Source organism: Cyanistes caeruleus, chromosome 3 (genome assembly GCF_971803275.1).
Source record: "Cyanistes caeruleus chromosome 3, bCyaCae1.hap1.1, whole genome shotgun sequence".
In the NCBI taxonomy this organism is placed as follows: Eukaryota; Metazoa; Chordata; class Aves; order Passeriformes; family Paridae; genus Cyanistes; species Cyanistes caeruleus.
The window spans coordinates 21,930,670-21,953,753 of NC_141703.1; the positions used below are offsets into that span (position 1 = coordinate 21,930,670).

Consider the following 23,084-nt stretch of genomic DNA (forward strand, 5'->3'; position numbering starts at 1 on the left):
TGAACAAAGAAGCAGTCATGTGCAGAGAGTAAGTTAAAATGGACAATGACAGTGGGTGTCTTCTGTGCACACTCTGCCAAGTAAACTGTAAACTGCCATTAGCCAGAGGTTGGTTTCCTTATCTTTCTATGTATGCAACCTCTGGATGAATAGCAACCTTAGGAGCTCTAGTAAGCACCTCTGTGAAAAAAAGACTTGTCAGTCTGTAGCCTACCTGAATGTCTGTTCATGAGCCTGATCCAGAACATGTGTGTTTGATAGAGACCACCAGCTTCTCCTGCATCCATCTGATTAAAGAATCCAAGGTTCTCCTTCTGTTTTCACTCTTTGATACAGGTAACCATTTGATCTTCTCAAATATTGTCTTTCTGCATTTCATGTACTATTTCAGAGAGAAAGGTAGTTTTAAAAACATTTAAAATGTTATGTTTTAGAATATGTTTGTTGGCAAGCAGGGAGATTTAAAGCCTGCTGGGTATGCCTGGGGGCATAGTTGGAGTGTTGTGTACATTAGCCTTTAAAACTAGGATTTCTGATATAAGACATTCGTTCAAAGAAAATCCTCTTTCTGTTTGGCTCATCAAGAATAAAATATATGGCGTTAATAATAAGGTTCTGTAGAAATGCTGTTCCTGGGCCTGTGAATATGGTTATTACCAGAAAAAAATAGGGCTAAATAAATTCTGAATTTTTTAAAGAGCAGTTTTCTTGTGAGACTTAGATAAACCATCTGATTTTTACTGAAGAAAATACAGTAGTTTATTTACTCTTCCTTTTATAATTTTGTATTATTTAGTACAGCTTGTAGGATAAAAGAAAATGTACATGGCGTATCCCAGAGTGGCAAACTCTTTGAGCAAAGCTTCATAACTAATCTAACTTTTATAATAAGTTATAAACCTCATCCCAAAATAGTTATAGAGAAAAAAATATTAACAGTCTGCTTATCTCCCTTTTGGGTGAAAAAGAAGAAAAAAGCTGAGGGTCACTGCAGAAGGCTGAGTGCATGTGGCATTACTATCACGTACTTTACTAGCACAACATAACAGAAAACATAAAAAGCTGCAGAATTTTCATCTTTTGGGCAGGGGGAAGGGAGGAAATTGAAGCTGTAGAACAAATATCTGCAAAAAGCACGAAGACTGGAAATGAGGTTTCAGAATAGGAATGAACTTTCAGAAGATGGCTTGTATGCAGACTTTCCTTTGGTAGGATTTACAGATGAGCACTGAATAGGAAGGCAAAATCAATCCGATTCCCAAAGAAAGCCCCACAAAAAAATTACCATTTGTTCCAAAATGAAAAGGGAGAGGTTGCAGGGGAGGGGTGAAGAGGGAAGCACTGTGCTATTCCTATCAATATCTCAAAAATAGGCTTTTATTCTTGATTGTACCTCATGTTGGTGTGAATAAAGAAAGAAAAAATCATCAAGGCAAAGATTTCAAGAAACAATCTACATCATTCAGCCTTCCTGTGACTAGGAACATGGGCAGAATATTAAGAAGAAAAATGCTGTCATTAATAAGCTACAAGGAAGTACATGCATACAGAGTACTTCTATATTCACTGTCCAAACAGGTGGGTGTAAAGGCTCAAGTTGCAATAATAAGGACCAAAGGATCTGCCCATAGATGTTGCTCAGGAAACACGGTACTGAACGGAAGAGGAAGTAGAAGGGCATGGAAAGAGTGGTGGGGGTGATAGCATCAGCTTTCGAAGCTGTTACAGATAAATCAGCACTTTGAAAACATACCTGCTAATAACAGACTGAAATGCCCAGTTGGATCTGTGATGTCTCTAAGCTAATTGTTATGACAAATCACATGCATTTTGAGCCTGGAAGAATGCATATGGTGAAATGGGATAAATCATGCCACAGCAAGCCACCAAAATCATCTACTGTGAGCACACTTGGAGTTTTTTAACTTAAATACAAACTTCATTTGGTTCTTGCGTCTGACTCTAGACACTAAGGAAAAATTGTCTTAAGAAGGAAAAAACAGAAGAGCTTTTGGGCATAATTTGTTTGGAAGTACTTGGTTTGACAGCCTTAGGACCAGGAGCTATTTTGTAGCCATATAAACACCTCAGCAAAGCCTACAGTAGCATGCCCTGAGAGAAAGAAGATGCAGTTGTCTTCTTTTTCTTCCTGATTATTCACATACCAAGGCAAATCACATTTTTAACAACATAGTCAACTTGAGAAAGATTTTGAAGATGTTTTTGTGATGACTTCTCAGAAACCTGTTCTTTTTTACTTTCTGAAGAAATAAACTATTGTTGAGCAACCTGGGCACTTTAGATTTTGGAATAAAAATTATGCAATCTTAAATGTGTTCCCTCTCTGTATTAGAAAAGGGATAGGTGTGTCCCCAGGGGAATCTTTTCATTTGCTTGTAATTACACTTATACTTGTTTATGTTGCATACTTTAAATGTTCACTCTGGAACCTGTATTGACAAGGAAATCACTCTGGATTCATTGAAGAGACACTACTAGTGTCCCACACTGCTGTGAATATTGCTATATCTGGCAAAAAAATATTACAATTTTCAAGATATACATAACATAAGACTTTTTAAAGTAATAAATTTCTATTGTATCTTCTGGCAGAGAAGATCAGCCCTATTGTTAAAGAAAAATGGTGTGTTTCTTAGGTTTCTTCAATAGAGGCATTGATCTAGATTTAAGGGTTTGTAAGCACTAAGTTTGCTCTGTTGTGGTATATCACTTAATTTTCTTTGCACTCTTTTATTTCAGTTCTCATAAGAGAAAATTCTTCTAAGAAGGGCTGCCTTGGTAAGGCTTTCTGCTGATATTGATACTTTTAATAGCCTAAAAGGTGCTTTGCTTGCATTAACACATCTCATGACAGCTCAGGAACTTGGCTTGCTTTTTGCTGCTTTCAACAGAAGTCTTTGTCCAAAGTGTCTCTTCTGTTTTCTTACATTTCTTACAATAATGGGAATTAATTAATTAGTTTATGCATCTATTTAAATATCTAATAAAACATTTAAATATCTACTATCTACATTCAGGACAAGTATAGTACTTTTGTGTTTGCACTATTGAGTGCAGAGGAAGGCAAAAGAAGCATTTGTTGTGGAAAGCAAAAAGTTTGGCCATTGAAGCAGATCTGTCTGTTTCACACTTCTTTCATGAGCCCTGCTCAAATGAAGAGAAATCGATCCAAAAAGCCATTAATAATCATTCTGTTGGCTTTACTGCATCCCAGCCAAGATGGTGAGGAAAGACATGCAGGGTAAGTAACTCAGAGTTGTTTAGAGGTATATAGAGATACTGTGGTAGGGGCTTAATGTTATTTTATGCAGTTGTTGGTGAATAGAACTCTCATGGGAAATATTTTATTTCTCTTCGTAATGGAGAAGAAAATCAGATTTTGTGGCTGCTAAAAAGGAAGTTTAGATAGACATTTTGTACTGAAAGGAGGCAGAAAGTGTATGCATGAAACAATGTTTTGTATGGACATATTTTTAAGCTTCAATTTTTCAGCTTAAGGAAGAACAGGAAGGAAAAACAGTGTGGTCAGTAATATTCATGTCATTCATTTAACACATTTAGGCAATTATCTTTACTTGAGACCAAGGAAGAAGTAGCATATAGTAAAAATATATTGATTTCCTCTGGTCCTACTATACTGACAGCTGATATGCCTGTTTAAATAACCTCTCACATATGTACTTATTGTACCTATTACATATGTTGTACAGAATTCAATAATGAAATTTTTGTGATCAGATAAGGTTTAGCACACCTTATGATGAAATAAAGTGTGCTTTAGTGCATATTAATCTTACACATCACATAATGAGTTTCAAACATATTAAGATATTAATATGGTAGGAAGACTTCAATGAGATTTACCTGTCAGATAGAGTTTTTTGCATTTGCTTTATCATGGCATGGACTGGCTCTACAAACAGTATAGAAAATCCTGCCTAGATACCATTGGGTTGTTTCTGGATTTTATTTTCTCCTAACAGTCTGTGAATAGGAAACATGACTCCATAGTAAAACAAAGTACTTTAAGAATGTCAGAGCATCCATTGCCACTAGAGACTCTTAATTTTAGGGTCCATCTTTGGATTGTAGGGAAACTTTGGAATCAAGAATTATTTTAGTAATAAAAATATACTTCTCCTGATCTTTATTATCTCAGGACTATGATGTGAACTAGCAGAGGCTCTTTAAAGTCTTACTTCATATTCATTTAGATGAGGAACCTTATGATCTCAAAAGGGAGATTGAGGTAGTTCATTTCACTAACCACAGGCTGTGTAGAAAGACCAAGTGCTGCAAACTTAGAAGGAATTAGGAAAGGAAAAAGAATGCATATCAGAGATAATTTCTGCTGTATGTATTTGGAAAATATCTTCGTGGACATAACTGAAGTTTATCCAGTAATTTGTCTCTGCTGCTGCAAAGAGTAGCAAAGTGATATTAAAAAGAAGGGAACATCAAAATTTTCCTTCATTTTTATTTCAAAGAGTCATTATACAGTCCTTGGTGAGGTATAACAGAAAGGTCTATCTTGTTTCTTAATGCTGCCAATAGCAAATAAAAATAGTTTGTGATACTTTTCATTATCCTTTTACAACGAAAAGCAAACAAAACTATTGAGCATGTAAAAACTAAACATAATTTTATCACAAACTTTTTGAAAGAAGGAAGAATGAGTGGTGAATGGCTTCATCCAGAAAGCCTGTCACTTAGACCACAACAAAATAGAAACCTGTGCTTCCCAAAACAACCAAACACAAATGGACACATCTTTTATTTTGCTATTCCTGAAATTGCTGTCCACAAGGCACTGAGGTGACTTCTGCTCTTAGCCGTGATCATGGCATCAAAAAGTGTCCTTGTGAGAAATTGGAAAAGCACACAAATTCCATCAATGACTGAGTGGACACACACAATACAGAATGTGCTTGTTACAGAAAAAAAGTTTGACACATTATTTGTAAGATAAATGCAACCACAAGTCTGCCACCTGGTACCCTGCTTTTTAGTTTTATCTTTGTTTTTCTTTTTTGTCATCTCTTCAGATGCTGTATAGCTTCTAGTCATATAAATTTGAACAGCTCTAAACACTGAAAGGCATATATATATATCCATAAATACATCTATAAATATATCTATAAATATAGTTGTACATAAGCTAACACACATGAAGAAGTGAGCTCTAAGTGTGCTGCTAAGACAATGGCTTGTGGGCTGCACTAGGGCTGTCTAGCACTCTTGTTCATTTATTATTGGAGAGTGTGCTGCAACAACAACTTCATTTACAAAGAGTAACATATCAGGGACAGATGGTGGTACTGATAGTAGTTGCCAGATATTTCATTTACAACATTAAGCCAGAGTATATATTGTTCGTGAATTTCAGGGAAATGGGTTTAGAACCACCTAGGAAAACCCAAGGGTTTTGAAATGACATTTTTAAAGTACACATTATGCTAATATTTGTCTTTTATTTCTGCTGTACAACCAGAACATTTTTAGGTGTTACCTTGTTCCTGTCATCATTCATGTATTGAACATTCACTCCAAAATGATAAATATCCTTGCAGTACTGGACTTTAATGACAATTACCTAAGTCAGACGTTAATTTTTTTAGACTGGATTGTAAAATTGTAAAATTGTAAAATATGCCTTTCTGAAGATTGAGGGTGTAACAAAATGTTTGAATCAATCAAATCTCTATTAGAAATAGTTTTCATTTCATCTCTGCATCTTATGGTCTTGACACTATTTTGTTCTGTAACCTTGACAGAAGCATAAGTATCTTTTTTTACTAGTAGTGCATCTGAGGTGTCAGTACATTAAAAACATGTACATCTCAGAAAAGTGCTAGATGAAGGCACTTGTCACTCACTCACAGCTGAAAGGTTTTCTGTAGATAAAAGCAGTGCTTAAGTAGCATTGCTAGAACCCTCTAGTCACATAAAATACAGGAGAGGGAAATACTGAGGTCTACTTTCTCTGCTGCCATTGCTCTAGTTACTAGTAAAAAAAATGATTACAGCATGCTCAAAGTGTTCAAAACATTTTTTCAGTTTATGAGAATATGTTTTCCAGTGTATGGGAAGTCCTTAAAGAAAGCATTAGTGTATTAAGTGAATAATCTTTATCTGCCTGATTGTACAGAACTGTATTGCATGGAAATTGTAGAGGAGAATAACACAGCACATAAATGAGACAAATTTGGGTCTTCAGTCAGATTTGCAGGACATCACAAGTATGCTATATATGGTATGGAAAATAGATTAACACAACATTGTCACTATAGTCACTGTACACAGCTTCTAGATGGAGGATGAATTGGACATAGTTTGATATTATTTGATACGTTTAGTAGAATGAGATGAATAGAAATACTTACCAAGGGAAGCACTATTCACTGAGTGTATTGTATCATATCCTTTGCATTTTGATTCTGAATATCCTGCCTGTAATAACTTCAAATATCATCTTCATGGTCCTATTCAATTTATTCCTGCTTTCTATTGTTCTACACGCTTGGGAGGGTTGTGAAATTCCCTCATGGACAAGATACAGTTTAACTTGTTATATTTCTGATAGAGAAGAAGGATGCCCTTGGAGGGGCTTCTCCAAGGAATTTTCCTATCTTGTTAACACTGATTTTGGAGAAACATTATTCTGTCTAAAGAGAAGGAAAGATTCTGACTGACTTGACTGATATTTTATTTCCAAATTGATCCATTCAAGAGAATATGATTACTAAAGATTCTTTTGAGAGTCAAATACCACTCATTGTAGATTACAGCATGGGAATTTGGCCTATGTCTTTAATATTTCTCCCTTTTGATGGGAGGGAGGGAAAGGCCATAAAAATGGCAAACCTGATCACAGTGATATTTCTCATAGGGAATACTTTCCACAGATAATAATATCTAAATGGTGAAACTAAGAATTTCACTTTTACCTACCTGGATGTTAGGCATTTGACTTGGATATGATGTTGTTTGTCATATTTTGGTATATATGACTTACTATTCCTTAAATAGATACGTAGTCTGCCTTCAGGGCTGTATTTCACTCACATCAGGTGTTATGTCAGGTGATTCCAAAAGCAGTGAAACAAAAACTACCAGAAAAAACACAGAAACCTGATCTGCTGCTCTGTTGTTTGGATGAGTTTATTTGTTTTTGGTTTTTGTTTTGTTTTGATTTTTGGGGTTTTTTTTTGTTTGTTTTGTGTTTTTAATAATCATACACTATTTTTTTTTTCTCTCATTGATTGTATGAGAGAGCTATTTCTTCAACAGAAAAGCAGGGAAAGCTGAAACACACTGTGGGAGAAGGGAGTGCTAGCCATTACTCCTATCACTCAGTTGCTCTGTGACCTGAGGAACCCCCGTTCTGTACCTTTAATCTGCTGAATGAAAGCCATTTAACAGCCGATGACAGCTGTTGTGCGCTTCATGCTTGCACTTAAACAGCGAGAAATGCCACACTTCCACTGTGGCTGCATGATCTGGTTATGGGCTTATTAAACAAAAACCAACAAAGTGAAACAAAACAAAAAATGTTCAAAAAGCCTCTGTGTGAACTGGCAAGAACTGATTATATTATAAAACAGAAGTATTCATGGAAACCAAATTTAACTGTACTGGGAACTTCCATCAGAAGATTAAGTGATCCCTGAAAAGATAAAACTGGAATTAATCTGGGGTGAGCTAGTCAGATGTTTAGGCAGTAGCTTATTACAGTTGTCAAATGACCAGAGATCAACATGTTGTGATGTCTCGCTGGGAAATAGAGCAGAACATGCAGCTTTGGAAGTAACAATTTATTCCTAAATTTGTTGAAATTTCCGTTTAAATAACTGGTTTTGAAATGCCATAATGGTTTCAGGACAGATGTAACTTTTCATTCCCCCCATGTTTCATGTACATAAATACAACTCAGCATGCCAGCTCAAATAGAAGTTCATTTTTCAGTAATACTGATTTATTCATAACACAAGTTTCTGGAGACACTTACATTGAAAGTCTGCAAAATTTTGGATATTGCCAATAAGTAAGCAAAGAGACTTGACTGTTGAAGTTTCTGGACCTTTTCCATTATCTTTTTTTTACAGGTGTTTCAAATATCTGTCTAACAAGTCTTAGTAGATCTAAACAAGGAAAGCACAGGCACCTGGGATAGAATAGGTCACCACCATCCTTTTAAGTGTGCAACTGCCATTCTCAACCTTTTAATCTATGATTAGTCATCTAATTGTGCGTCCAAATTTAGTTGGTGCACTTTGCATGCATAATTAATTGATTTCCTGAAGATCTCTCCTAATTTTTAATTACTGCTGAAGCTAGCGTTAAATATGGAATGAGCCAGTCTGCGCACCAATTTCCTTAGAAACTGGATGCAGACAGTTTGTGACAGGCATGAGTATTCGTGGAATACAGAAACTGGCTGCTGTCTAGGCTGGGATATGTGAACTTGACCACAGGTTCAGGTTAATTCACTTACTGTCTGACTGAAGCTAAGTCATTCTGTTTTAATTGGTAACAGAGGCATTGCTGAAATACTGGCATGGAAGAAAACTTATTACACTTTAAGGAACTCTGGAGTTCTTGCCATTTACACCCGTAATTATATAAAAATGTAAAAGCATAATACCAACTGATAGAAACCCTTATCCAACCTGATTTTTGGTGCTGAAATCAGAAACTGTATGACAGTCTATCTGCCTTACTGTGGTGTATATTTCCATACCTTGTTAATCAGATTAAAATCTCTGCATGCAACAGCTATCAGAGTAACAATACCACTGAGACAAACAGGAGATTTGCCCAAGTAAGGACTTAGGGATTTGGCCTACATCTTCTCTCTAATGCATACTTTTTTGCAAATATGAAGAATTTCTCCTTTAGGTGTATATTCTAAACCTCCACAGTTCAATTACCACACACTGAAAACAGTACTAACACTAAACTAATGCTCTTGGTAAAAGAACATTTCATTTTGCTAACAAAAAGGTCACAAATTTGTTTAATATGTTCCTGTTAGCAACACCATATTTCATTCCCCTTTCTTCATCATCTAACAACAAATGGCTTTAGTAATAGCTTTGCTGCTGTGTTCCAATTTTCATCTTAAGTCTGTTTTGCTTCTATAGAGCAAATCTGTCCAAATCAAAAATTGAGGTCCCGGTTTGTTTTTTTTTTCTTTTGTTCTTTCTTGCCTCATTAAGTTAAACTCTTAGTGAGTAAATTACCTTGAATATGCTCCAATAGCCTTTTCCAAAGCAAAAGGGTCATGTTTGCCTAAGAGGAAAACACAGGAGATATATTTTACTTATATATTTAATTGTAATTAAATTAACTATTAATTAATAGTATTGTTTGTAATTAAATTAATATTTACTTGTATATTTATTATTTCCGTAACATCCCAAATCACTTCAAGAGGTTGAACTGCAATAAACCTCCTGCATTTTACAGGATGCATGTTCAAATTCCAAGGAAGAAAAATATAGAACAGGAGTAACTAGACCCATCATCTACAGGAGAGCTGTAGGTAAGGCTTAATACATGTGATTACCAAGTGATTTATGTATATTCTATATTCCCAAGACTGTACTGGGACTTTTCTGTTAGGCATTTTCTCACTATAATAAAACATCCATTTTATTTTATTGCCACTGTGGTGACAGATGTTATCAGTAGGGTCATAAAGGGGCTAGAAAAATTTGTGTGCAACAGATCAATAAACAGACATGGAAAGGACCAACCCACAGTGACCTATCTAGATTGACAATTACAACAGATAGAAATTTTGGGAAAGTAAAAAGCCAGTGAAACACAGCAAATGACCAAGGTCATATTTTTAAATGGGATTTCCTCTTGCTACTGTCAGACATAAATATTTGGCCACAGAGATTATTGGGATGACCTAGTAAGGCATTTCCTGATTTTATGTATACCTTTTTTCTGTTAATATGCCCAACATAAATTCTTCTGTCTTAAGTAAGAAAATCTGATCTAGTTATTACATAAGGTATTAAAGGAATTTTCTTTAATTCTCCTTTCATGAATGCACTACATATTCTTGTCACTTAAGCTTATCAAATATTCATACTTTGATTTTTTAAAGAAACTGAAAGTTGTTCAAACAAAAAGTTCAGTAAAGACTGCAGGTTTTGTTTTGTTTTTATACTACATCAGATCTTTGACTGAAAAAAAATCAACAGCTTCAAACTGAAAAATCATTCTGTTTTTTTAGATTAATGCAGCATCTTGATGCAAATTTTTTTTTTTTTTTTCATAGAGATGTAGCCAGGAAATATTTCCTTCCACTCATCTCTTGTGCTGATATACACTCCTTTCACTAAACACCTCATTGTACACTCTTCTGTCTTTAAAGAAAGTTATATCTGTTCACGTTTAATTATATTCTTGTAATAGAAGCCAAACTTTAAAAGAAATTGAAAGTTCCTTTGAAGCACTTTTGACTTCTTCAAACAATAAAATCTCCTTTGTCTTCCCATGAAGCTTCAAAACTTCACCCACAAACATTAATTCACTCGTCAGTAATTCAACACTTACTGAGGTGCACACTATTACACCTTTCCTGTGTTTTGCTGATTATTTATTGTATTCAGCTACCATATTTATGCATTCATTTATAATTTAGGAGGACACACACGTATGGTATTATGTGTCCTCATAACTCTATTGATGAAATACATACCACATAAAAGGAGGAGTATCTTGTACTGACAATCATCAGTCTTACATTACAGCCAAGAATATTTACTATGTTATTAAGACCTACAGTGCAATTCTAACTGACATAAGACTGTTAACATATCTAGAGGATATAATAATAGTGACTTCATCTGCAGGGTGTGAAAGTTTTTCCACATGTATAGTAGATACAGCTATAATAATTTCATCATTGGCATTGAATACTTGTTTTTAGCTCTGTAAGAATAGGGGCTTCTCCAGATGTTTTATACAACACTGAGATTTTGTGCTATAGACAATAAAGTTTATCTTGCTGTCTAGTCTAACCTACTCTCTTAAATTCCAGAAAATTCTAGTGTCATTTTTCACATTAAATACATTATACACTCAATATCATGTGGAATTTAAGTTAATGGGTTTATTTAGGTTTCCACTTAGTGTAATTATGAGATTTGGAATGTCTCTGCGATGACCAAGAAAGAGATACTGCACCATACTTGTGCATAGCTATCATTGCTCCAATTTTCATGTACTTAACCCTTCTTCTGATCTTGCAGAGAATCCTTCCGGACTGAGGCCACGTCTGACTGATGTTTCACCATGCACTGTAAAAGTATGGAAATGTGATCTCTTTTAAGAGGCTTTTAGAGATTTAGCAGTATTTTTAGTTAAAGATTTCTTTGGAGTGTCTTCTAATTTCTCTTTCTAGCATATAAATTCATTAGTGTAACATTGTGAAATTGTTACTGAAGGAAAGTTTCAGGAACTAATTGCTAGATTTTCTTAACAGCTGCTGCTGGTTACACAACTCTGCTTCTGCTAAATTAGGAGAAGATTATATGTCCTGCTAATAATGCATCTCAAACCAGCTCTTTCCACATAGATTGGACCACCAGTCCCACAGTCTGGTTCTGACAGGGTAAAGCATGAGGAGAAATTTAGTTGGGTACATTCCATGTCTTACAGGATTCTACAATTTATTTCAAAGATTTCTGAAGTCATTCTCAGAAATCCTTCTAAAAAGTTTCTGAAACCAGTTTAGTTATCCCCCTCACTTAAACATATCCATAAACAGAGGTTCCATGTCCTCACGAAGAAATGCTGTATTGTACACCTGGGGTGACAAGTTTTTGAATCCCTGAAATTTCATACTGGGTATAAAATATAATTTCAGAATGAAGAATAATAGCCATCATGCAGCCAATTAGTATTCAAAATGAAAATAAAATTAAAAGCTCAAAGAAAACTACTGCCCTTGCTGTAGTTACACTTTGTGATCAAAGGCAAATGTATACCCACTGTTTGGGGTGAAATTATTGTAACTCTTAGAGTCTCGCTTTTTACAGACAATAAACATTAGTTGTTTTTTTTCGTCTGGTTGATTTTCTGCATTCATTTCTTACCCTTACTGAGTAATCAAATTAATTTATACAGACACAACACTAAGATTAAGAATAGTTAGATTATCTTACATTCAAAAATTGTAACAAAACTGGTGCAATTCTGCGTTTGTTTATATGCCCAAACACTCTTGCATATCTATAATATGTACATAATTGCTTTTAAATATATGACAATATCTCACATAAAAACTATTCAAAATATTATTTTCCTTTGAATTTCCTACCATAATATGACTAAAAATATTAGATATTTTCTTCATATGAGAAAGAACAATAAGAACAGCCACCATGAGTGTCCATCATTTACTGATATGCATGTTTATATACATGCATATTTGTCCACATTACTGATTGTCCAACCCAGTAATAGAACATCTTTAAGGGTAGAATCTGCTTGTTCTTAAGATAGCATCTCATATTTGATCTGGGAGCTCTTTACCCTGATGCAATATAACTAGGTTCAGTTTTTTCCAAATAATTTCCTTTACTTTTCACACTATTCTATTCATTATTTTGAGGACCAGGCAATATCAAGCCAGCCTATGTTGAACCAATCTGACCAAGAGAGAATTATTTGCTCTAAAGACCTAGCCTATAATGCAATGACTCACAAACTTAGTATTTATTTCAAGGGTATAACCTTAAAGAAATCATTTGACTTCAAAAATATGTTTCTGTGTAAACTCATGTGTCATGGTGGTGGAGTCACACCGACTCAAGGCTGCTGGCAAATTTAGGTTGATATTTTTGAACTAGGAATCATAAACATGCTATGAATTCTCTAGTCCATTTGGCTAATTGAAAAGTCAGCATTTTATCTTCTGATACAGCTGTAAAACAGAGAGAATAGAAACTGTCTTGTGTTTGCTTTTAATTTCTGCACATTCTAAACATTAGCAATGTCCTGTACACTCTGTGTAATTGGGAAGTATTGCAGTAAATGAGATTCCTTCATCACTGAAAAACATCTATATTTGTCAAACAATTTTTGAAAGCTTCTAAGTGTTATGAACAGAAATGTAAGTATTTCAGAGGATTTTATTTTTAATGTAGTGTAAATATTTCTTCACATACACTCAGTTGTATATTCTGAATGATCATGCTCAAAGAGTGCAACATTTTAACTTTGTAAAGAAATATAACACATCACTCTGATAATGATTAGGCAACAAAAATGGAATTTTATTTTTTCTCACTGTTTTAGTGACATGCACTGTGCTTTTATCTGAAATGCTGGGGTATTAGAAAGATTGAAGTTCTCAATATCTACTCATCTAAAAAGGTCATTCATATTTGCTTCAAGCTTGAGATTCAATGATGAAATATATTTATTGGTTAAATCTGGACTCCAGGAGCACTAAGAGAAGGACATCACAAAATTTCCCATGGGTATATCTTGGCAATGAAAGCCTGCAATATCGCAAATATATGTGGAATATAGTAACAGTCATGAATGCTTCTCTATAACTTCCTTAATTTTAAGTATGATGGCCATTTAGTAGACACCCATAGCCAAAATTAAAGAAAGGGGGGAAAAAAAAAGTACCATAGTTTGTTGCTACTGAAGAAGTCAGAGAAAAACAGTACTTTATAATTTTAGTTATTCAGTTTGTGACAGTAATTAGCCACAGCAGTATCTACTGAATGGATCTGACCAATCTTCTTTTTGTTTTCCTTTTTCAATCCTCTTGCTCAGCTTTTGGAAACTTCTGAGAAAGGAAGAAAGTACAACTGAAAATTAAAAGACTAAACTTGCTTTGCCTGAGCAATAATTATTCAATTACCTTAGATTGATCAGGTGAAATGAAAGACCTGTTGATTTGGGTACATATTTCTTTTCAGTATCACCAAATCCCTATCACAAATATTAGTTGATCAACACTGCTTTTAATTTTTATAAATTGAGTGATTCCCATATTGAAAGCTTTTTCAAAGGGTTTGAAATATGCTGCTGAAAAATAATTTATTATATCCAGAATGAATGATAGTGTATCACAGATACTAATTTGTGTATTCTTGTCCTTCCTTTTTTTTTTTTTTTTTTTTTGAGTGCACAGAACTATTATATTCTTGACAGCCATAACAAAAGAACAAGTGACAATATTTGAAGTTATTTTACATGACTTAGGAGGAAGAAAGCCTTCTTTCTCTGTCCATGTTCACAGGCCCACCAAAGCATCCACAGTTAAATGATCGAACATTCCAGTCATACTTAGGGAACAATTTAATGTGTGCTAAAGTCAAGGGGAATCTTTCCACTACTCTTAGTATTAGCTTGTTGGATCACAGAGTTTTTAGGATAGAGATTGGTATAGACCCTTTTCATTAGGCTTAGACCATGCAAAGCAAATTGGACCTCAATTTTGACTACTTGCTATAGATACTTTTATCATAGAAAATAATAGCAGGTTTTCAATCCAACGTGTGGCCTATGTGAGGAAAAAGAAAATAAATAACAGTCCCTTAAAATATTTCCATTTTTTTCTTCCTCTTTTCAGTGCTAGATGAAATGCCAATCTGTTTTTCATTAACTTGCCCTTGACACTGACTTTAATAATGCCAATATCAGTTTAACAGATAACTCTACATGATTTTGTAGATGATTATGACATTCTTGCTTCTTTGCTAATATGATTCCCATTGGTTATTTTCTAACAAAGGTTTGAATGAAACCCAGTAGAAGGGCTGTTCAAATTAAAGTATTTTGCAATGCTTCAGATGTGTAATTAAGCCATAAGATTCTTGTAAACTGGAGTTTGTTTACTGGCTAGTACTGAATGTTTACTGTAAGATGTATTAGTTTGGTTTTTGGTTTTTGTTTTTTTTTCCCCCATTCTCTAAGGAAGTATAACCTAACAGAAGAATATGCCTTTTGTCTGGAAGTCTGAATATTTTTAGGTCAATTGATTCACATATATTGCTTACTGTGTGTTATTAGGTTAGTCAGCTACTGACAAATGTAGCACAGATCCTAAATAAGATTATTTTTATATCACTATTTACAAATCTGAGTTCTCAGCTGGGATTAGAGCGATTAGAAAGCACAAACCATTAAAAAAAATCATGAAGATGTGTTAGCTTGTGGCAGACCAGCAAATCTGTTATCATCTTCAGTAATTTTGTCTGTGCTTAGAACAGAAAAGTTGCCTATGGCTGAAATTACTCAGTAGAGGCAAACAGTAGACACACATGGCACGTCCATACCATGCACAATGTTCAACGTGCAAATTAGATTTTGAGTGCTAGCTGGATCTGGCTGGCCTCTAGCACAACCTTCGGGTTTATGTCATCTGCACTGACAGACACAAATGCCCAAGGAGCCGCCCTGCCAGAAAGGAATACTCTGTCCACTGCTCAAGCCCCTTCCACCTCTGACATCCTTACAATGTCTGGCATTGGCAAAAAGTCAATGATTGCTTGCATTGAGATACTCCTGCCTGAAGATATCCTTCAATGCCCTTACATTGCCAGAGTGAAGCAAGCTGTATTTGTGAGGGGCAAAGCCTGGAATGATTCAAAACATTTTTGTGATAAGAATGTAATGTTCCTGCAGCAAACTGAGTCAAATCCAAAGGGATCTATAAATAGGAGATATTTGCCATATTCAGTCACAGCCCAATGTATACAGGTAAACTGCTGTAAACTTTTGTTAAAAAAAAAACAAAACAAAACAAAACAAAAACTTGCCACTTATAACAAAGATTGCTAGCCTGGGTTAACAGAATAATAGTAAACTGAAAACTGAGGAGCAGATGTGCTAGCCATTCTGTTGACCTTGCTGTGCTATGGCAGCACCTCACAGAGTGGCAGAACCTGTAATAACCTCCTGAACAATCAGATCTTGTAAGACAGAACACTTAGAAATGACCTTTGGAATACACCTTAAGAGCTGCTAACATTGCTCAAATGTATCAGCTCCCATCTGAAAACCTGATTCCTCCAAATCAAATTTGCAAGTGAACATATTTAAAAAAAAAATTTCTGTGACTTTATCAAGTCAGACATCACTTCATGTAACTCAGGTCTTCAACTTGATTATTTTATTTTTTTTTAATTATTCCTACAAATGCTTAAAACCACAGCTATGCTGACTTCAGTCTCCACATTAAGTAGGACTAACAAAGTCGTCCACCAAGAGCTAGTTCATGTCTCTCTTTGTAGTTCCCTCAAAGTATTTGATGATAATTCCAATTTCTAACACACAGTATCAATACAGAATTACCATATTCAGTATTCTTCCAAACTGTAAATGCCAATCCATGTTGAGTGTGGTAACTGTGTTACCAGCAGTAGCAGTGTCAATGCTAGCTGTTGTTTTATATTTCAAGAAAACCAAGTTTAAGAAATTATTTATGTAAGTAATCATCTCTATATATATTGCTATCCAAAAGAGCAGGAAAAAAACTTTTTTTAAAATTTTGAACCAACAATTGTTCAAAATGTGTAGGAAGACTCATGTACACTCTGACAGCATTTGCCACAGTACAGCATTTCTTTCCCATTTTGCTAGCTTAACTAACTTAGTTGAAGTGAAGAGGAAAACTTAATTTTTTTCCACCTGTGGTCCTGGTAAATGAACTTTTAAAGATGCAAAATGTTTTGTTACTTTTGTTAGTTATGAAAAAATATGATACTGCTTTGAGGTCTCTTGATTCCACTGAGTGATCAAGAGCTGCTAAGAGACCGCTGCTTTGTCCCTCCAACAGATATTGGGGTGGCCAAGAACCAGAGCTTGCAAACATGAGGCTCTCCTAGCTGTCCACAAAGGCCACATCTACTCAGTCTTCCTGGTCAGGTGGCCTGTAGCAGACTCCTCCTATAATGCCACCTGCCCCTGCCCTTCCTTTCAACCTGACCCGTGATGTCTCAGTCAGCTCCTCATCCATCCCCAGGCACAGCCCCATGAACTCCAAGTGGTCACTGACAGAGAGGAATTCTCCTTGTCTTCCCTTACAGTCCTTTCTAAAGAGCCTGGATTCTTCCACTCCAATACTTCAGTCATAGGAGCTATCCCACAACGTTTCCATAATGCTGATGAGACTGAAGGTGTGGGCACATCTCTAACTCGCCCATTTTATGCTCCAAGGCTGTTTACGTGTACATTGAGGCATTTAAGGTGGGCTCCCAGTGAACCTGACTTACTGGCTGGAGTGGCTGGAATTCCTTTGTGCTGCTATGTAAGACAAAGAAACCAGTCAACCTCCACTTTCCATTACTAGGCATGAATTTAACTCAACTTTAAGTCAAAGCAAGCAACAGAGCCATGAAACTAATGTAACGTGTGCTTAAATAACTGTGCCTAGTTACATTTATTACACACAGGTATATTGGTTTTAGACGTGTGTACTGTGATGGTGTCCAAAGATGACAGTAGAAGCTAAGATCTGAGTGGAAATCAGGAGGAAATTATCTCTACCAGAGAGTTTATATTCTAAATATCACACCAGAAGATGAAGGTTGAGAAGGATATGGCCTATAATTAAATGAACATGGTGATGACTGACACAATTTTATTTCTTAATTATGTTTGTTGTAGCTGCTTTACCCTAGATAACTCATCCTGAGGAATTATCTTACATAATTGTTGAAAATAATTAACAGAAAAAAATATCCACAGCAGATGAGGCTTTGAAAGTTTTTGACAGATCCTGTCCAGTTCAGTGACATATTTTGCCAATGAGTACTGTGATAGCACTAATGGAAGCTAACCTGAGCTCCTACTGATGATAATATTACCAGCAGACACACTGATAAATTATAATGGACACACCAGCAGCAGCAACTACTCCAGAAAAATCCTTAAAGTGAATTTCCTTTAATGGCTGGGAAGACAAATGGCTCACATTTTGTCATTGGATTCCTCCTCTTTCAGAAAATTGCCAATAAACTTCCTGTTCTTAGCTCAAGATTTGGCAGTGTCTTGGACATAAAAAAAATTAACCCTTTCAGTAACTTTGATATGTTTGTTAATTTATGTCAGTTATTTTTTCAAACTGGTCTTCTTCAGTCAACCAATCCTACATCTTTTTATATCTGAAATTAAGGTAATTTGTTTTTTTAAATGGCTTACAAAGTGAAGCAGTGTTTCTGAGAAAGTCAGACTCCTTTAAAATTGTTACTCAGAAGAGTGTGCCTGTACTATAAGTACCTAAATTCATGAAGTACTTCCCATTTAGATGTAGGAGTTTCTCTCTGGTCTGATTCTGCATGAACAGCTTGTACCTGACTCTTCCTAAACTCAGCTAGATCCCCAGAGAATTATCTGTGGGCACACAAACAAAGGTTGCCAAATTTCTTTGGCTTAATGACCCACATCACATTGTCTGAGCTGTTAGCACTCTGATTTTCTTTTGCTCTGCAAACAGTACCAACAAGCACAGTTTGAGACATTATTTCTCATACCAATTTGTTTGCTCTTTTTCAGCTGCTGAAGACCATCCTTTGCAGTCAGTGTGGCAGAATAAATATTTCTTTTCTCCTACAGGTTAGTTTAAACTCCAATTCACTGCTCATTTAGTCCAGTCTGTTGCCTTATGATAAGTGGTTAACACATATGCAAACTTCTCTTCTGCTAATTTAATTTCAGGGAATTATGACCTCTGTCAGAGGTAGGCACTAAAGCTGGAGCTAGTTTCACTAGTGCTTGTCTGTAAATGCCTTTAGCTCTTTCAATTACAAAGTAAAACACTTAAAATCTGTATGAAGAAAATTGCCCCGCATTTGGGATGGGCTAACAGTGTGCTGCTGATGAGTAGCTGGCTCAGCTGACTGACATAACTTGACAGTGTTTTCACATCTTAGGGACCTCACACTCAGGTCTGGGAAGTGGCTTGCTACTGGAAGAATTTCAAAGAATATTTTTGTGTAACCATATCTTCTTATAAAAACACTATCAGAGACATTAAGGCTTCCAGAATTGCCTGGTCACTATGTAGTATCTCTTTTTCCTAAAATGTGCAGTGAGAGAAGTTGTGAGTCTTGGATTCAATGCTTTCATCAGTCTGTGGACTTTCAAAAATATATTCTCAATAGACTGCAGTACAATAGATGCTAGTTTGGGTAGAAAGCACTCTCCACATTCCAGCTGAAACTGTACTTTGGGTAGGAAAAGCCCAGGATAATTTTGTCTAGGAAAAGCATGAACAATATAACCCAGTGAGAAAAGCATTTGGAAATAGATATTACTACCTACTACTGAGATTGCATTTTATGTAATTATCTTGCAAACAGGAAAACAGTTCCAACACTTCTGATCTTCTAATTGTCTATTGTTGTAGTCCAAAACTCGAGATTTTCTAACAGCTTCTAAGAATGATTTTTTTCAGAAAACTTACATGCTGTTTGAAGCTTGCAGCTTTAGTGTTCTTTTGAAGTCCACAGGTCTGTGAGCAATGTCTTACAGACCACAAGTTGTCAAAGGAATTACCTGCAGAGCTATTATATTTGGTTTTGAACATCTAGATCCTTAATATCGCAGCTGTAGATTAAAAGTTTTTGAAGAGAGCTGACTTGTGAATGAATGTGAGCTGTGACATATCCTTAGGTACTTAGACACTTCATTTCATTTCTCTCTGCTTTATTTTATTAATGATATTTCTCCTCTCCTTCCTGTGCTATTCAAGCACAGTTAAAGATCCACATGTATACTGGTAAACTTGTATCTTATACAGCATTTGGCACAGGATTTTCTGTAATCCTTAAATTATGCTATAAATAATTCTTTCTAATATTAATAACTCATCAGTCTGAATTTCAGTTTAAAAATGGAAAGGTTTCACTCAGCTTGTAAGAACTCACTCCAAGGTACCATGTGCCCCCTTCTAATCTAAAAGACAACAGAAGCAGGGATGGATTACTAACCTCTGGTTAGCATAATCTTTCATATCAATGAAAGTTACTGACCACATTTGTCAAGACCAAATCAAGATTTCCATGGGTATGTAGGAAAAACTTCACTTTCTGTGTTTATGTAAGTGATACATGAAATTGTCCCAAAAGTATTAATCTGAATCAAAATCTGACCATACAAACCCATAAGAATGGGATGATTATATAGCACAGGAAATAATTAGACCTACTTTTGAATGTTTTTGTCTGTTTATGTGAAGTATAAGCTTTTTTAATGTCATTAATCATATTAACTACTGTAGAACTCAAGGAGTCTGATTAAACTATACCTGTACAATGCCTAATTCAGAAGATACATGGGTTCACCCTGCAAATGTACAGACCTAAATGGCAATACGGATGTAGACTGTGAGTGTGCAGACGGATTTTCTTGACTCACTACAGTTATAAATATCACCTCAGGCCTTGTGCTGTGTTGATTAGATGCTGTGGTATCTGCAAAAATTGCATGGGTACAGCAAGGTTTCAACTGTCCAGAATAAACTGCACAGAAATAAACTGCACTGTATATCCTTTTTGCATATATCCAAAAAACATGCAAAATGAAAATAACCATTAAATTCATCCCACAATTATCTTTTTCTGAATAGTATTTTGAAGAATAAAGACACTACACTATATAAATACTGATATTGTGGTACTGTTATTGATCAGAAGTTTGACTCCTTAATTAGGTCTGGTTTCAGATGAAAGCAAGAACCTTGTTTTGAATGATCATCAATGGAAAAAGAGGGTATGCAAAACCAACACTTAGTTTCCAGTTCAGAAAATCACATTGTTAACTTAGGGAAGATCTTCACAAAACAAGTATCAGCTTTTTAAATTATTTTTCCCTTTTTCTTCTGGAAAAAATCAGCAGTGGTTAAGCATGTAAGATTTTAGTAAGGATTGCAATGAAAAAAATTAAAAATTGCAGGAAAAGTTTGCAAATGCTATCTCTAGTGAAAAATATCAGTGACAACCAGCTTTCTATAGATGTTAGGAAACATTCTGGTGCATCAATGTCTCTATAGAATAACTGTGTTAAAACTGAAAATACAGATCACACTTTAAGATGAGAGTTGCTTTTTTGTAACTCAAGAAAAAAAAATTACAATCAAAATTAGTAACCAGTTCTCAGCTCACATAAAGGCCATGATAAAACATACTTCTTTTAAAAATGAGATGAGAGTTTGGAGTAAAATACTGTGTTAATGTGGCTCCAGTGACAATTCCATACCCTATTCCAGAGTTTGCACTTTTAAAAGGATATTGATAAACAGTGAAGGTTGAGAAAATCCTAACAAGGATGAATCATAGTCTGGAAAGCCTGCTTTGTAGTAAGAGTCTAACGAAACAGAACCTAATTATCTCAACAATAAGAAGGTTAGAAGGCTGGCTAATCATGATCTGTAAAGTATGTAAGCTGACAGAAGAAGGTGTGGAGCCAAAGTGAAGTTAATTTTTTTAACACTACAAGCCAGGAATGTAACTTTCAGAGTAAGACTAAGTAAGTGCTGGTTAAATTTACTCAGATATTGTAGAATCTGCACAATGAGAAATATTTACCTTTAAAAAAAAAACCCTAACCACCTCGTTCACTTTAGTTCAATAGTTTAGTAATTTAGTAAGTAGAAGACTTCATAAAAACCAAAGCAATAACAAAAACAAACAAACAAAAAACAACCCAAAAACCATAAAACCCCCCCAAAACCAAAAAGAAATCAAACCAAACCAAAAACCAAACTGTTGAAGTACTTGGACTAAATGATACAAAATATCTCAGTAGATAATTTAATGGTATTTTTAAGCTTTGTCTTTACACAAGGTGGACCAGAACCCATCAACTGCTTCCACTTTTCCATAACTGAAATACTGTGTCTGTTAAAGTCAATGCCTATGCCTGCCTCATGAAGTTTTAGGTTTCATCTTAGAAGCTTTTTAATACAAATTCCCATATTTTGTTCTCTAAAATCATTAAATACGTGATCTTATTGTGCTATTTTCTATGTGTGCAACATTTCGGGTTTGGACCTTTGTCAGAAGGAGAAAGAGACACTAAAAGTTTTAGTGAAAAACTGCAAGGAGAATGCAATTAGAATGTAACTAAAAAGGCATGTATCATGACAAATACCATATCTTTGGGAACCTCCAGTGAGTATTAGTTCTCACCGTAAACTACTCTGAAATTATCGCATTGTCTATCCAGGTGGGACTCTACACTGTATTTTTGACTTAGCTGGCATATAGCAGAGCCAGGAGTGCCCTAAGAATTTAATTTTACTATCAATAAGAGACTTTAAATTTGAAAATATAGATGTGATTTTTTTGTGATTTAATTTTGTTACTCTGAGTAATTTTCAGTGAAAATAGTTATCAATCAAGTTTCTCCTTCATGAGCAAACCATAAGACAATAAGCTACATAGGAAAAAAATTCTGTCTTGAAATTTAATAAGCACCATTTTGGGGCTACTCAACTAGGAGACATTTATTATTTTTCCCAAATCTTAATCTTCTGCATGTTCATTTCAAAATATTCTCTGGATTTTTCTTGTTTACTTGGTGGGCATGGTGAACTCATTCTATTTGCTTTTGATTTGTTTTATGTCCTGCAGTTCAGAATAAATTTCTTCTGCAGTTCTCATTTTCCTGAAGTTTTACAAAGAACTATGTTTACTGTGTGTTATCACCCTTGCAGCCAGGAAGCAAACTCACCCAGTGGCCTGAGTATGGCATTCATTTTGGTCCACCAAAGGTCCAAAGGTTTCACTTGCTTCATGGTCCACTCATTTTGCACCATGAAGCCAGTGAAACATAACATTACAACTGCATAAAGTATTAGGACCATACTGGCTCATCCTTGCATAAAAATAAGTCTAAGTCCATTTACACTATGCAAACTGGAGCAATAAGACCAAGCAGGAAACAGAGAGGGGTTAAAAGTCAATTTCTGTTGTGCAATTGTAGAAAGCCCCTCTTGCCCTGCATTAGGTTAGTATTTTCACACACAGAATCAGCAACATTGAAAGAAACTTTCAAGATGATCTTCACAGACTCAT

At 35.1% G+C, this 23,084-nt stretch overlaps 1 protein-coding gene across 1 annotated transcript in view; it reads left to right on the forward strand.

Moving 5' to 3' along the window:
* Positions 1-23,084, forward strand: part of NLGN4X (neuroligin 4 X-linked) — a 277,033-nt gene that overhangs the window by 90,358 nt on the left and 163,591 nt on the right. The window contains exons 4-6 of the mRNA XM_086880154.1: positions 9,490-9,565; positions 11,292-11,347; positions 18,562-18,621. The gene's annotated coding sequence lies outside the window, so the exon portion shown is untranslated. The remainder of the gene's footprint in view (positions 1-9,489; positions 9,566-11,291; positions 11,348-18,561; positions 18,622-23,084) is intronic.